At 37.2% G+C, this 13,495-nt stretch overlaps 1 protein-coding gene across 1 annotated transcript in view; it reads right to left on the bottom strand.

Moving 5' to 3' along the window:
- Window positions 1–13,495, bottom strand: part of rhea (Talin_middle and talin-RS domain-containing protein rhea) — a 57,965-nt gene that overhangs the window by 28,674 nt on the left and 15,796 nt on the right. The gene's annotated exons all lie outside the window — the stretch shown is intronic.

The raw sequence follows: 13,495 nt of genomic DNA on the forward strand, positions 1-13,495 counted from the left end.
GTCTACAAGTGAATTATTTCCAAGGGAGAGCGCTTAAGTGCGAAACAGACGAGAGATAGAGGACCCACGTTTAGTCACAGGCAATGCATCAAAACGAAATGAAATCGTTTTCGTGTAAATTCCACGAATATTCTAGACAATTTGACGACTTTGCAGACCCCCTTCCCCCATAAAATGTGCAAATTTCCATTACGTGGCGGTTGTGCGAGGCACGAATCGCATTTACTTACAACGCACATGCGAATTTTGTTCTAATAAAAATACTCCAACATGCGAGAAATGCGTTTGTAAATTTCAATTGTATTAAAAATCGAGCGTAATAAATAAATACCGTTTTCTATTAAAAACTTGTTCATTTGTAATATACTGGCGAAATAGCCCAGCTCTGCTAGGGTTTTCACCCGTAAAAAGTGGGTGTAAACGTCTCTATTGAAGGCATTACCAATTCAACAATAATTACATACTATGTAGAGGTAAGACCGCATGACTTGGTCATTAGAATGCTGACAGAGCTGAATTGGCAACTATACCCCATTTCACTTCATTGAGCTTGGCAATAGGAAAACTCTGGATTTCGATTTCAATTGGTCGGAAATTTTAGCTGACCAATGAGAATCGTGCATTTTCCCCTCACTGCCTAGTTAATATTAGGTTAACACGATGCGAGTAGCTTGGATGTTACTCGCAGCGTAGCAACAGGTGATTTAACCGTTTTCGACGTCCAAGCTACTTACATCGTGTCAACTCGGTATAAAATCAATGAGATAAATTTATCGTTACTTAATAATAATATTGATAAAAACAGTAACGGGATACATTTTGCTTAACCAAATATACATATATATTTCATTGAAGATAAGCCGCGATAGCTCAATTAATATTCAGATAGAAAGTGAGTGCGTTACTTAAAAAATACAAATTTAATTTGTTTATTTTTATTTTTACATACATACTCCATATGTGCCATGACAGAAAAAAAACTCAAGGCGACACATATGGTTTTATTAATTTTTGTACACAAGTACTAACAATATTTCAAACATACCCAGAATACATATAGAGACATCTATGGACATTCGACAAATTGTTGATACACATAAAATTTGCAAGAAATACATTATGTAGGTAGCATTAATAATATTCAACAAATTCGAGATGCTAATAGCACTAATTTGCAAGAAAATGAGAGGGAGGATAACGATTTATTGGATACTTCACAACAATTAAGCTAAAATTAAGAAAAAATCGGAAAATTCCAAAAGGAGACCGTCGATCTTGTGCTTTTTTTAATAACCGTAAGACTTCGCCAGCAACGTATTTAGTCGGGACTTGAACCCACGACCTATCTACTGATATGCAATAGCTCTACCAGTGCACTACGCTGTGCGTAGATATGTGTATATGAAATATTCTCAATTCAGTTAAATTGGCAATAGGAAGAAATACATACATACACGTAATTCCTACCGGTTAGCTAAGATGTTCTGATTAATAGAAATCGCGTATGCGTATAACAAATCTGACCAATATGAATCGAGATATAGAGTTTGCTTAGTGCCAAGTAAACTGAAACGAGACATATGTATGTAGTTCTAGCAATTACGTCTACATTGATGTGACAAGGATGCACGAAACGTCTAAAAATACACGACCTCTAATACAACACACAATACAACGAAAATGGTAACCTTAAGTAGGACAACAAATGCGTACATTTAGACCGAAAATCGATCAGGCGTATACTACAGTAGTACGAAAGAATCATTAGCTTCAAAAACCACACACAATTGGACAATTTAGTGTACAAACGGAATACTAGAGCGGATTTTGAATACGTACATATAAGTTTGCGGAAGTGCAGAGGCGTGCAAGTGCGGGGGAGTACAACCGGTGGCAGACGGGCGCCTCGTGGCCCCGATTCGAACGTGTTGCAATACACTTGAATACACCTTACGAAACGCTTCTACGAATATTATTAATCCGAGTGCCAAACATGTCGAAGAAATCAAAGCGACAATAAAGAAGCTGTCATGTTTTAATCAACAATATGCACATTGTGAGCGACAAAACGTTCACCGACATAATGCCCACGGCAGATCGTTCACAGAAAAAATGTTCGCACGACAGAAAGTTCACACGCTCAAAGAACAAAATTTTCAAAGGAAAAAACCATTGAAAGCATACGACGAAACGTATATTGAAGGAGATTCACACATTGTCCTTTCACAGAATAATAAATATATACTAAAAAAGCCCCCCTAATCGAAATGAATTCACAAATTATGAACTTTATCAAACGTTTTTTACGTGAACATTCTGTTGCGTTCTGTCGTGTGAGCATTTTGTCCGTGAACGTTATGCCGTGGATATTATATCACGGCATAACGTTCACCACAGTGAGCGTGTGGTGTAAGTTGAGTCTGGGTATTAGTTGAGATTTAGATATGGAGCGAAAGCTCATCATTGTCCAATGTCGGGTCGTGGATGAAAGCATTGAATTCAATGATGATTGAGCAGATAAAAGTTGAAAAAATCCTTTCCAAAACCTGTCTAAGGTCTTAGTCAGAATACGATGATGTAATTTACCAAATCAAGCGGATTTGCATATGTAGATGAAAGATTTTAGTGAGGATATAATCGCTTTGGATTTGGTAACATTTAAATGTTGCCAGTAGCTTTATGTATTGTAGCAATATATAAAAACTAAATTACATTTAGTGCTTTAATCAATAAAATCTATTAGATAATTATTATAATCAATAATTGTATTATTTTAATTTCAAAGCAATACAATTTAGATCATATACGAGTTGATTTCTCGCAGGCTTTTATTAACACGGTTTGTAAAAGCTCGAGGTTAACTGTTTACACATTATAAATAAAAGATGAAAAACCGTTGTTATAAGTACAAAATCAGATTCGTCTCAACATGAGATCGCCACCCCTTACATATAGAGTATGGTCTGAAATATCGGTTAAATATTACGAAAGTTAGTATTAAAAGAGTGTATAAACTCCTAATCTAATGTTGGGATGGGTCCATCGGCCATTTTTAAAAAGTTCTGGATACAGTGACGTCAGTTACCAAGAAAGTTCACTCGTTTTAAATGCGTGCACAGAGTTCCGCTGTGTTTCGACAAGTGACGACCAGCACGAACGAGCAGGGGAGGGGGGGGGTGCGAATCTGCGCGAGTAGACGGCGCGCGGTCACATCGGCTTGACTTGCTTGAAATTGATACCCAGTGCCGGTTTTAGGGGGGGGGGGGGGCTAGGTCGGGCGGCGCCCGAGGGCGCCAAATAAGTTAGGGCGTCGAACGATGCACCAAATGCGCTTTAAAATTTAAAATTAGAGCGCCAAAAGCCATTCAAAATTTTAGATTAGAGCGCCAAAGGCAAAAGTTCTTTCTAAGGGTGTTTATAAAAAATTGCCCGAGGGCGCCATCGGGTGTAAGGCCGGCACTGTTGATGCCGCAAGTTGACCCAAGTCTAATGGCGCGATTCAATCCGTTAATTCGATTCTAGGATTCAATTCGATGCTTTTACAGCCGATCGTCTTAAAATATGTGAGAGGTTGATAAGGAAACGAGTATTAATCCAACAGTTGCATTGGTTTGAAATATATAAACGCGATAAAGTGCGGTTTTAAAAAAGCCGCAATAAATTTGAACGACAATTGTAATCAACCTCTTACTTAATACGTTGTACAATTATTGGGATTGGATCATAAAAGCGTTTATGATTTCAGAAAAAGGATTTATAGACATCAATCAAGTCCTATCAGTGCTATATAGTTCACAGTCGTTCAGTTGAGTCACTGTTAAGAGTAAGAGTTTTTTAAATGCCTAACTAGAATACTTAATTTTATGAAATATTTATTTTTTGAAAAATATCAATATGAAACCAAAGCTTTCCATATTGAAATATTTCAATTGATAAATAAATTTACCATCCCACCTCTAGTTCCAAACGATCAAGCATGGATGTAGAATAAAATGATCATCGGTTGAACAAAGTTTCAACCAAAGTACAAAACTCGGCAAAATTGATAACGATCGCGATAAAGTGCGGTCGAAACCAAACCGCAATGCAATTGCATCATGGCTTGAGGAACCGAAACCGAACCAGGAACCGAAGCACGCCTCGACTGCGATGTGCTTCGGGTCGAACTATAGACCAACGAATGCCAAAGAACCGAACCGAAGACGGGATATGAGATGGAGGGGGGTGGGGGATGATGCAGGGGCGCGGTTTATCCGGGTCCGGTCCCGGTTTTGGTCCATTTGCGCAGATTGACGCGCAAACCGGAGCAGCGGCGCCGGAGTGTCTGGCTGCTGTATCGAGCGACGCCATGGACTTGCGCACCACTGCAAGTCCATGGCAATTATGCAAGGAAATAGCGAGGGAGAGAGCGCGCGCGCCGACGGTTTGCGATCTGCGACGATGCTGCTGCATCTATGCCGATTTGCGCTCAGATACTAACTTGAAGATTCTGCTTCTTATATTAGCACTCGTTTTGACGCGAATGGGATTACATTTTGATTAGGTACTTCATCTATGCACAAAGTAGCAATAAAGTTCTGTGATAGTGAAAAAATCGATATCGAGAATTTTGATTTATTTGAACTCAGAATAGATTACTGATCACTGTAGTGTTCGGATTGTTGCCGAGATGCAATTCGTTCTGATTACTTTTAAAAATTACCCAGCGAACATTTAAAAAAAAATTATATATGGTTTTGGGGTTGGGTTCGATTTTTTTGAAAAATCTAGTAAACACATCATACTAAATATATGTACTATATTTGAAATTGTTATCAGTCAAACAGTGGTGACAAACAAGGAGTGGGTAGCAAAATTTGTGTCAACAATGGAACCAGATAAGGAATAAAACCCGAAGTCACAAATTACCTACTGGAGACTTGTGAAAGGTGTTCAGTAGTATTTGTATCAAATAAAGATTTTAAGTATATGTTGTATTTCAAAGAGAAAAACTAAATGTTGGCATTTACATTGCAAAAAATAAACTTTCAAACTTTTCATTTTAATCATGATTTTTTTTTACTTTTCCATATATTTACGAAATAGCGATAGATCATTATTATGTTAGCGAGAAATTTTAACTGATTTGTACTTAGTATCGATTCTTGATCGCTATTTATTTTTTTATTTCAGAACCGAAATGGAACTATGAACCGATCAAAAACTAAACTAGTTAGAATTTTGGTATGCAAAATGCGTAATGAAGTTTGAATTTTTTTTGGCGAATCTTCAAATTAGGTTTGAAGTATGTATGTAGATTCCGGCTAATTAGGCAACCGGTAATTTGAAACATATTCGGATAGGGCTTCGCCTAATTGGAACAACTGTTATTGTTCCAACGAGTCGAAGTAAAATAGATAATGTCCGAAATCTTATCAAAAGCATTTATAATAAGAGTGGCCTAGTTGTAGTAAGAGGAGGAGTGATCAAAATTAAATATAAAAAGGTTTAAAAATATGATTTTGTATTGCATTAAAATTGTATTATTTGTTTGCAGCATATACAATGGTAATGGCAATTGAATGGTTGTGGCAAATTAATTTATAACACTAAATGTGTGTTGACTGCTTATTCGTCATCACCATTTGAGCAAATTTCTCCAATGACGCTATAACTCGTCACGAAGACAATTTTTCAGAATCGACCTTATCTTTGGAGGAGCAAAAAATGCTTCATAAAAAAAGTCAGCAATTCGTAGATTACGCAATTTATTTTATCATTTGGAAAATTCGATAAGCAAGCTTTCAAATACAATAGAAAACTTTCACAAATCTAAAATATCACAATGGGAAATATTGGTGTTTTTTTATCGCGATTTTTCCCAAAGAAAATACGGAAGCTTTTTGGTTGAATGTTTCAATAAATACAAAACTATTACTAATAGCATTTTTCAAAGCTTTGCCGACCTATTAAATTACTCAAGTTGAAGCACACACTTTCAATGTACATATGTACATACATACACTCGAAAGTTTAAATTACGAAAACTACTCTCATTGCACTATGTACTAAAAAAAGGAAGAAAGAAGCAATGCCTTTCCCAAAAGCAAAGAAAAAAAAAACGACAAGGAAAATGTTTCGGCGACAGCCACAGCGTGAAAAACGAACATACCATGGGGAAGATTCAGTTTATTCGGGCATTAGGGGGATGAGCCGGGAAGATTAATTCGATCAGAAGACTGGCGCCTCGGTGGTAAACAAAGTGAAGAAGAATTCGACCGAGAAAATACTACGATATCCTCGACAAACATACATACGTATATATGCATGTATAATAAACCATCTTAGATAAATTTAGAAGACGTCAACGGAAAACATATAAAGAAAAAAAAAAAAAAACCAAACAAACGACCTCAAATTATTTCCAATTACGTATGAAATTCCTCAGCAACACATTTCAATAATAAAACGATTTGTATTAACGAAGCAAATACGAGGGATAATTCGACGTGGAAAATTACAGCAACGGTTCTGTAATTTCTTCGACGTCTAATGAAAATTACCCAGATAAAAGACATACAAAATAAATAAGATCATTTTCGACCCGGGACGCCCCAGACAGTACAGCTTCTGATTGACAACCCGCTGAGAGGTACCATCCACCCTACGACCCAAATGAAGGAGGGGTCGGAAGAGAAGACTTAATCTCCAAGCATGCAAATTAAAACTAGTATTTTTATATAAATTTGCAACGAATTAAAAAAGTTGTAAAAAAAAAAAACAGCTTCGCGGTTCGGTGCATGTGTGCATCCACGCTCTAAATTGAATATTGACGATTATGATGAAATGCGTTCACTTACGTTTCGTTATGTGGGTGCATAGCAGGTGATGAGCGCATACAGCTCGAGGTGGTTAGTAGAGTGTTGGAAGATGTTAGAGTCGTTGCGAGGGATGGTGCAGGGGATGACGATGGTGGTTCCTGCTGCCGGTCCGGAGGCTGAGAGCCGAATGAGCGGAGCCTGAGGCTCTTCGGTCCGGTCCTGCACCCCAAGACACACCATACACTCACCCCCGTGGTTTATGGTGGTGGTGGTGGATGTGGAAGGGTGGTGGTGTGGGTGGCTATGGTGGTGGTAGGGCTGCTGCTGCTGCTACCCCATGCTCGCATCACCACTATCAAACATATTTTTCTACCAATCGTAGCCATTCTCCAGTGTATACGATTTTATGTTTTTTTTTCGCATTGAGAAAATTAATACGGTCAGCAAACTTTTTCAGCAGAATTAGATACACACGAGTCCAATGTCAAAAAAAAAAAATCAAAATAAGGTAAAGAGCAATCAATCCATTTTTTTTTGCCGAATCATAATACATATGTAGGTATATATGAAAGAAAAAAAAGCACCGAGTATTGATACAAATTGTAGGATACGTAGTATACAGTGTCTATGTATATGGCTTGCTAATAGAATATTGAGTGCACTTTTTATACATAAAATTCGAGATGCTGCGCGGCTGTTTCAAGTACTAAGTTTTTGTTGAGCGTAAATTTTAGCCTTCGAATTATTTAGCTCGGAAAACTCAAGCAGTATATATATTTTTAAATATTACATTTTGATGTATTCAAGTCTGTGCAAAAATACAAATAAAGATTCGGATAATATTACAATCGTAAATCATTATTTATTATTTGCGTTTACAAGTCATAAGACACTGTGTGGTTTTCTGATTCAGTCTTATCACACGTTCAATTGAATTTTATACTTCGTTTTTCTTTTCTTTTGAAGAACCGCGTAGTTTTATGCACGTCTTAAGCCAGACATTCATTTGTAACCTGATACGTAAGCACATGCTTATAAAATACTCAGTTTGAACTTTATTAGTGATCTTAACTTCTTAATCCTTCGATCAAATCGAGTATTTTATGAGCTGTTTGTAGATCAATCTACATATTATAACACTTAATTAAAATGGAATTATTGCTAAGGATTACTAAAAATTTTCAAACGGAATTTTATTTAGACCAAAGAGAATATTTGACAGAAAGTCACAAAGAAAAAAAAAGATATTTAACCACTAAAGGTAAAAACGATACTTCATTAAAACAACATATTAATAATATGTATATTTAGAGTGATTTCTCGTTGTCTTTTGTTGGAATCAATGATTTAGTAGCATTGAACTACATATACATACCGGTCTCCGTGACGAGACAGAATGTTAAATGACAGAAAACGCAAATATCGGAAGGCAAAGATCGAAAATCGAAAGATCAAAAAAAAAAAGGTGCATGGTAAACGGTACATACTCACTTAATTTGCGCGAGCAGAATACAACAGGAACAAGAGGAACAGGCTTTTCCTCCCGTATTAATGTGCGCGCGCAGAATACGGGAGGAAAAGCATGTTCCTCTTGTTCCTGTTGAATCCTGCTCGCGCAAATTAAGTGAGTATGTACCGTTTACCATGCACCATTTTTTTTTTTGATCTTTCGACTTAAGATCTTTCAATTTTCGATCTTTGCCTTCCAATATTTGTGTTTTCTGTAATTTAACATTCTGTCTCGTCACGTAGACCCATACATACATATGATATAAAAGATCTCGGACAACATTGAATGTACTTACATCAAAATTAGACTTTTGTTTTAATTAAATAGCCAGTTTCAAGAATTCAAATGATGATGTAGTAACGTGGGTTTAAAATCAAAGAAAAATATCTTAACCATTTTGCAGATAAAGCAAGTCATAGATATTTACTGTATGCATAGATACATCTATCAAAACGAGAAGAATACGATCAAAAGTTACCAGACATGTCATAAGGAATATAATAGATAGCCGAGGGGGAGGGGGAAGAGTAAAAGTTGCACGAAAGTGAACATCGATCAATCTGATGACTGGTAGTAAGTATTGACCGGAAAATAATTCAAAATTTAAAAAACCATCCGTTAGTGGGTTAATGAATGACACCCGTCATACGGCACGAGTTTATCAAGTATGACCAGACATGAAAAAAAGAGAACAAAAAAAAACTGAACAGAAGTTTGCAGACGTATTCAGAGATACTGTAACCGTCATAAATATATATGTATACTGAAAACACAAAAAATATAAGATAAATAGCACAAGGAAAGTAGAGGGTTTTGCTTGTTTGGAGGGTTTTTGATGTCCAAAAACTGCAAAAGTGGAAGATTTGTTTAGCTCTCTCAACGATTTCAAGCATTAGATTTAACATGGTCGAAAGATCTGATCTTTTGAAGACCTGTATGTGGGTGGATGGAATCTATGGGTAGATGCCCCATAGATTTTGTACAAAATGGAACTCTCATATATAAAACTGTCTAAATCAATTGATAATTTACACACGAAACTTTCATCGTATTATATACGAATCTTTTCCCGTGCCGAGCTAGATACGTTCGCTGCTTCAAGTCAAAATATCTAAAACAACAATTTGCCTTTTTGATCTTTAATTGACATATCCACACCGCTATATTCTGTATTGGAAAAAAATCTTTGCAATAAAAAATAAAGCGATATGTTGCATTAAATAACGAGGTTCGTTGCGCAATTTATGTATTCGTCAGGGCTGTGAGGTGGAGTCTTTAAAAATTCGAGCAACTCCAATTTTGCGATTAAAGATGACTCAAATGTACTATCCATTAGTTCATGACTACAGCACAATTAAGCACCTCACGTAAACGACAGTTTCTATTCATACTATCCAGCACTTCACGGTTCCGGCACGGCAAGTTTTGGTCGAGTGCAAGGCAAAATCGACTTATATATACATTACGTAGCGCGACGATACGGCGCAGTATTGCATGCGTCGTATCGCCATGTGAATATTGTTACAATGTGACGTTTCTGAAAATATTCATATACGCATGCGCACCTTCGTTAGCACGTGTGCACTCGCCACTGTGACGTCACGTCATGCGTGAATATTTCCACAGTGACTAAATAAAACCGGGTGTGCTTGATACGTTACAGTGACAGTGATGTACTGTTGTATAGTATGAATAGATTTTGTCGGCTACTGCTGCTACGTCTACGCCACGTTATGCATGAATGTGTCTATACAAAATGTACCAAAGAATACTTTTCGTACCGCTGGTTACGTGCAGTTGCCGGTACGTGATGTACTAGTATGAATATACCTTAAATCTAATATTTAATATTTAATTAGCAATAGCCAATGTATACATGGTGTCTCTATCTTTGCCTTTTTGTCATGTTTAAGTCAAATCGAGGTGATGTTTGATATTTGACAAATCCGTTACGCTGTAATCGTAAATTTTATATGTTTTATTCATGAACAAAAAGTATAAAACATTAAAAGGAAAATAAGTGGGCACCTGTATTAGTACTCTAAAGATATTCGAAAAATAACCCAGTGGGAAAAATTATAGCCCTGGAATTCTTCTATAAAATTATCCTTCTAAAAGACGAAACAATTAAGTTTTGGCACCGAGTTGCGACATTCAAACCTATTACATTACATCAATGATGGTTAAGTGATTTGAATTGAACGCGATTCAGATTGTCAAGACGTGATCCGACACAACGACGGTGTGTTCTTGTTCCCCCTCTCTTTGATTTGATAAAATACAAAATGTATGTAAATATATGTAAGTACTTAAGATTACCAGTAAGCAAACCAAACTAGATATATGTATGTATACAGTGTACATACATGTATTACACGAATATAAGAATCCATTCACTATCGAATGACATTATAACGAAAGGTTCGAGTAATAACGATGTGTTATCTTCGAAACGCTTTTTTGTTGTTATCGATATCGTAAGTGAGCTGTGACAAAAATATAATACAGGATAAATACACTTACGTAGAGGGGAAAAAATGAGGAGATTCGGTTCAGTGATTAGATAGATAGGAAGTAGAAGCGACGAACGTATTGATTCAATTCCGGAATTGTGGTGTGTTATATATGCAATATATAAGATGCAAGTAATAGAGCAAGTCAGTTTACTATCAAACATTTAATTTTTTACATACTAACTATGTGCCATTATACATAGGTTACCGCAAGGCGTCACTTATGGCCAAAGTTGTACATACATATGTACTATAGAGGTGGTAAATAGAGGGTAGGTGGCTAATTTGGTGAGGAACCGAGGAAACTCTGATATTTATAGTTTTGCATCATTGTGACATTACAGGACGAACCTACATAATATGCTACAATGGTCTACATAAGAAAACAAGAAAAAAAATACAAAATAAAAATAATTACATAAGAAAAAAAAGAAAGAAGCAAAAGGAGAAAAATATGATTAAAACAATAAAAAGCATCAAATAAACATAATGTCTTGCATCCACAGCCAGCACCAATATATAGAACCAGCCGTAAACACAAAACATCCCCGTGAGGCCCAAATGGAAGACAGAAGATCAAAATTCCACTCATACATCACATCCAATTATGAAAATAATGATGACCGCAAGCCAACAAGACAAATAGGTAAAAATAATTTCTAATAACCTACTTTCACCGAGGTGGAAAATATCACATTCAGGCACAGCAGCAACGATTTCATTAAGAAGTCGGATAGCTTTTGGAATAGGAGCCATCCGATAAAGAACTGTGCAGACAGAAGGTACAACTATCAAATGATGATGTCTACCACGCACATAATTATTAGGGACGTAGTAAGTCACAACTGTTCCAGCATCGACGGGCATGACGTTTTACCACGTAGAAGCGGGAGAACAAAACGCATTGATGAGTTTCTCCGAAGTTCAAAGGAATTATACCCAAGCATGCCCAAAAGGAAAGGAGAATGGTAGAGATATGATATGAAACGATCGACTTAGAGTCGCGTATATCCAAGGTCTGGCTAGCAACACCGCTGGGCCAGGGTTCGATCTTATGACCCTTCAGTTGTTAGAATTATACGCCAACTAGTGCGCTATGTTGTAGGTCAACTAGCGTGGCTGTCCTCCATTGCTTAAATCTGCAATTAATGCTCATTGAGATGAAAAGAGGGCATATTTAGAATTGAAAGATCCTAATTTTTTTTTAAATTGAAGTTTGTCTGGCTAACAACAGATTCATAATTGAAGACTTTCATTTTCGACCATTCCCTCTATATGTACTGCAAAAAATTAGCTGAAATATCCCGAACCGACCTGAATCAAAACACCAACCGGTATTATTTACCAAAATTCGACTAAGTAAGCTAGTAACCCAACCAAGCCATCCTAATTCAGACAGACTGTCAACTCTTTCAGCGTCGGTCTTGTGTTTCAGTCGCGTTGGTCGAAGACAGCTTCAGAGGAAGCTGTCACTCCTCCTGCCCCCCTTTCAACTCCCCTCCCCCGCTCATCCCAGATATGGCTTTTGTATACATGGTGGTAGCCTACGTGTGTGTGTGCTGGGGGGGTGGTGGGTGGTTGGGGGTTGACGTTGGGTTATATATGGCGGGGGATGTGTCGGGGGCGCCTGGCGCCAGGCGAAGGCGCCCGTCGGACTGGCGTCTGCCGCAGCCTCCCCTTCGTCTCCCAGCTCCCCTCTGGCGCCCTCGCCCCCGCCCGCAGGATTCGCATCCTTGCGCGACATTACGCGCGCAAACAACTTGATCGTCCTTACGCACACACACATAAACCACTACAAAAAATTGAAAAATTTATAGCAACACCCACATCCTCCCCCCTCAATTTGACGTCGTGCAATTAACATAAATGTCGTTCCCACGCCGACTGTGTAAATTTTTTAAGTGATTTTTCACCTGACTGACTTCTTGTCAATCCATCAAAAACGCCATCTTCCTTTAGATTGACATATCGCTACTAATTTAACTCTAGAATAGAACAGTAAGCATAATCAAGCATAAAAAATATTTGAGAATTTCCTTCAAACTGTCCACTTTCTTTAAGGTAGTTAAGTAATATTTTGCTTTATTTGACGTAAAACTACGTCTATATGCCAGCAGTAAGGCTCGGTGGTTGCGTTTATGTTAAGCACCGAGAGGTTACCGGGTTTTATTCCGTGTTAATCTTTAATACTGCTGGTTAGACTTGTATATTTATGACTCCAAGTCGATCCTTTCTTATCAGAGTTTGCCAATTTATCTGATTTAATTGTTGAAACGGTTCTTCCATCAAATTTGCAAAAATCATCCTACCCGCTGTCACAAATATCTAAATTTCATTTATGTAAAAAAATAATGGTTCCCGGAAAGATGAACTAAATTGCACTGAATAGTAGCGCAGTTTCGAGAAGTCCTAATTTTCAAAGGCGCTCAAAAAGAACTTACGCAATAGAATTTCACAAATAAGAGAAAGTAAGAAGAGGTTTGAAAAAAGGTTAGCACCCTGGGATAATATACAAATACCCCTTGACGCTTTTTTGTGGAATTCTATTGCCTTAGTTCTTATTGAGCAACTTTGAAAGTTTCAATGTTGATCAATTTCGAGAGTGTAACTATCTCGAGTGCATTTTTTTCGGTCACCAAAAAAATATGTACAAGTCTAAATCCATAGATGTC

Source organism: Arctopsyche grandis, chromosome 6 (genome assembly GCF_051622035.1).
Source record: "Arctopsyche grandis isolate Sample6627 chromosome 6, ASM5162203v2, whole genome shotgun sequence".
Lineage (NCBI taxonomy): Eukaryota > Metazoa > Arthropoda > Insecta > Trichoptera > Hydropsychidae > Arctopsyche > Arctopsyche grandis.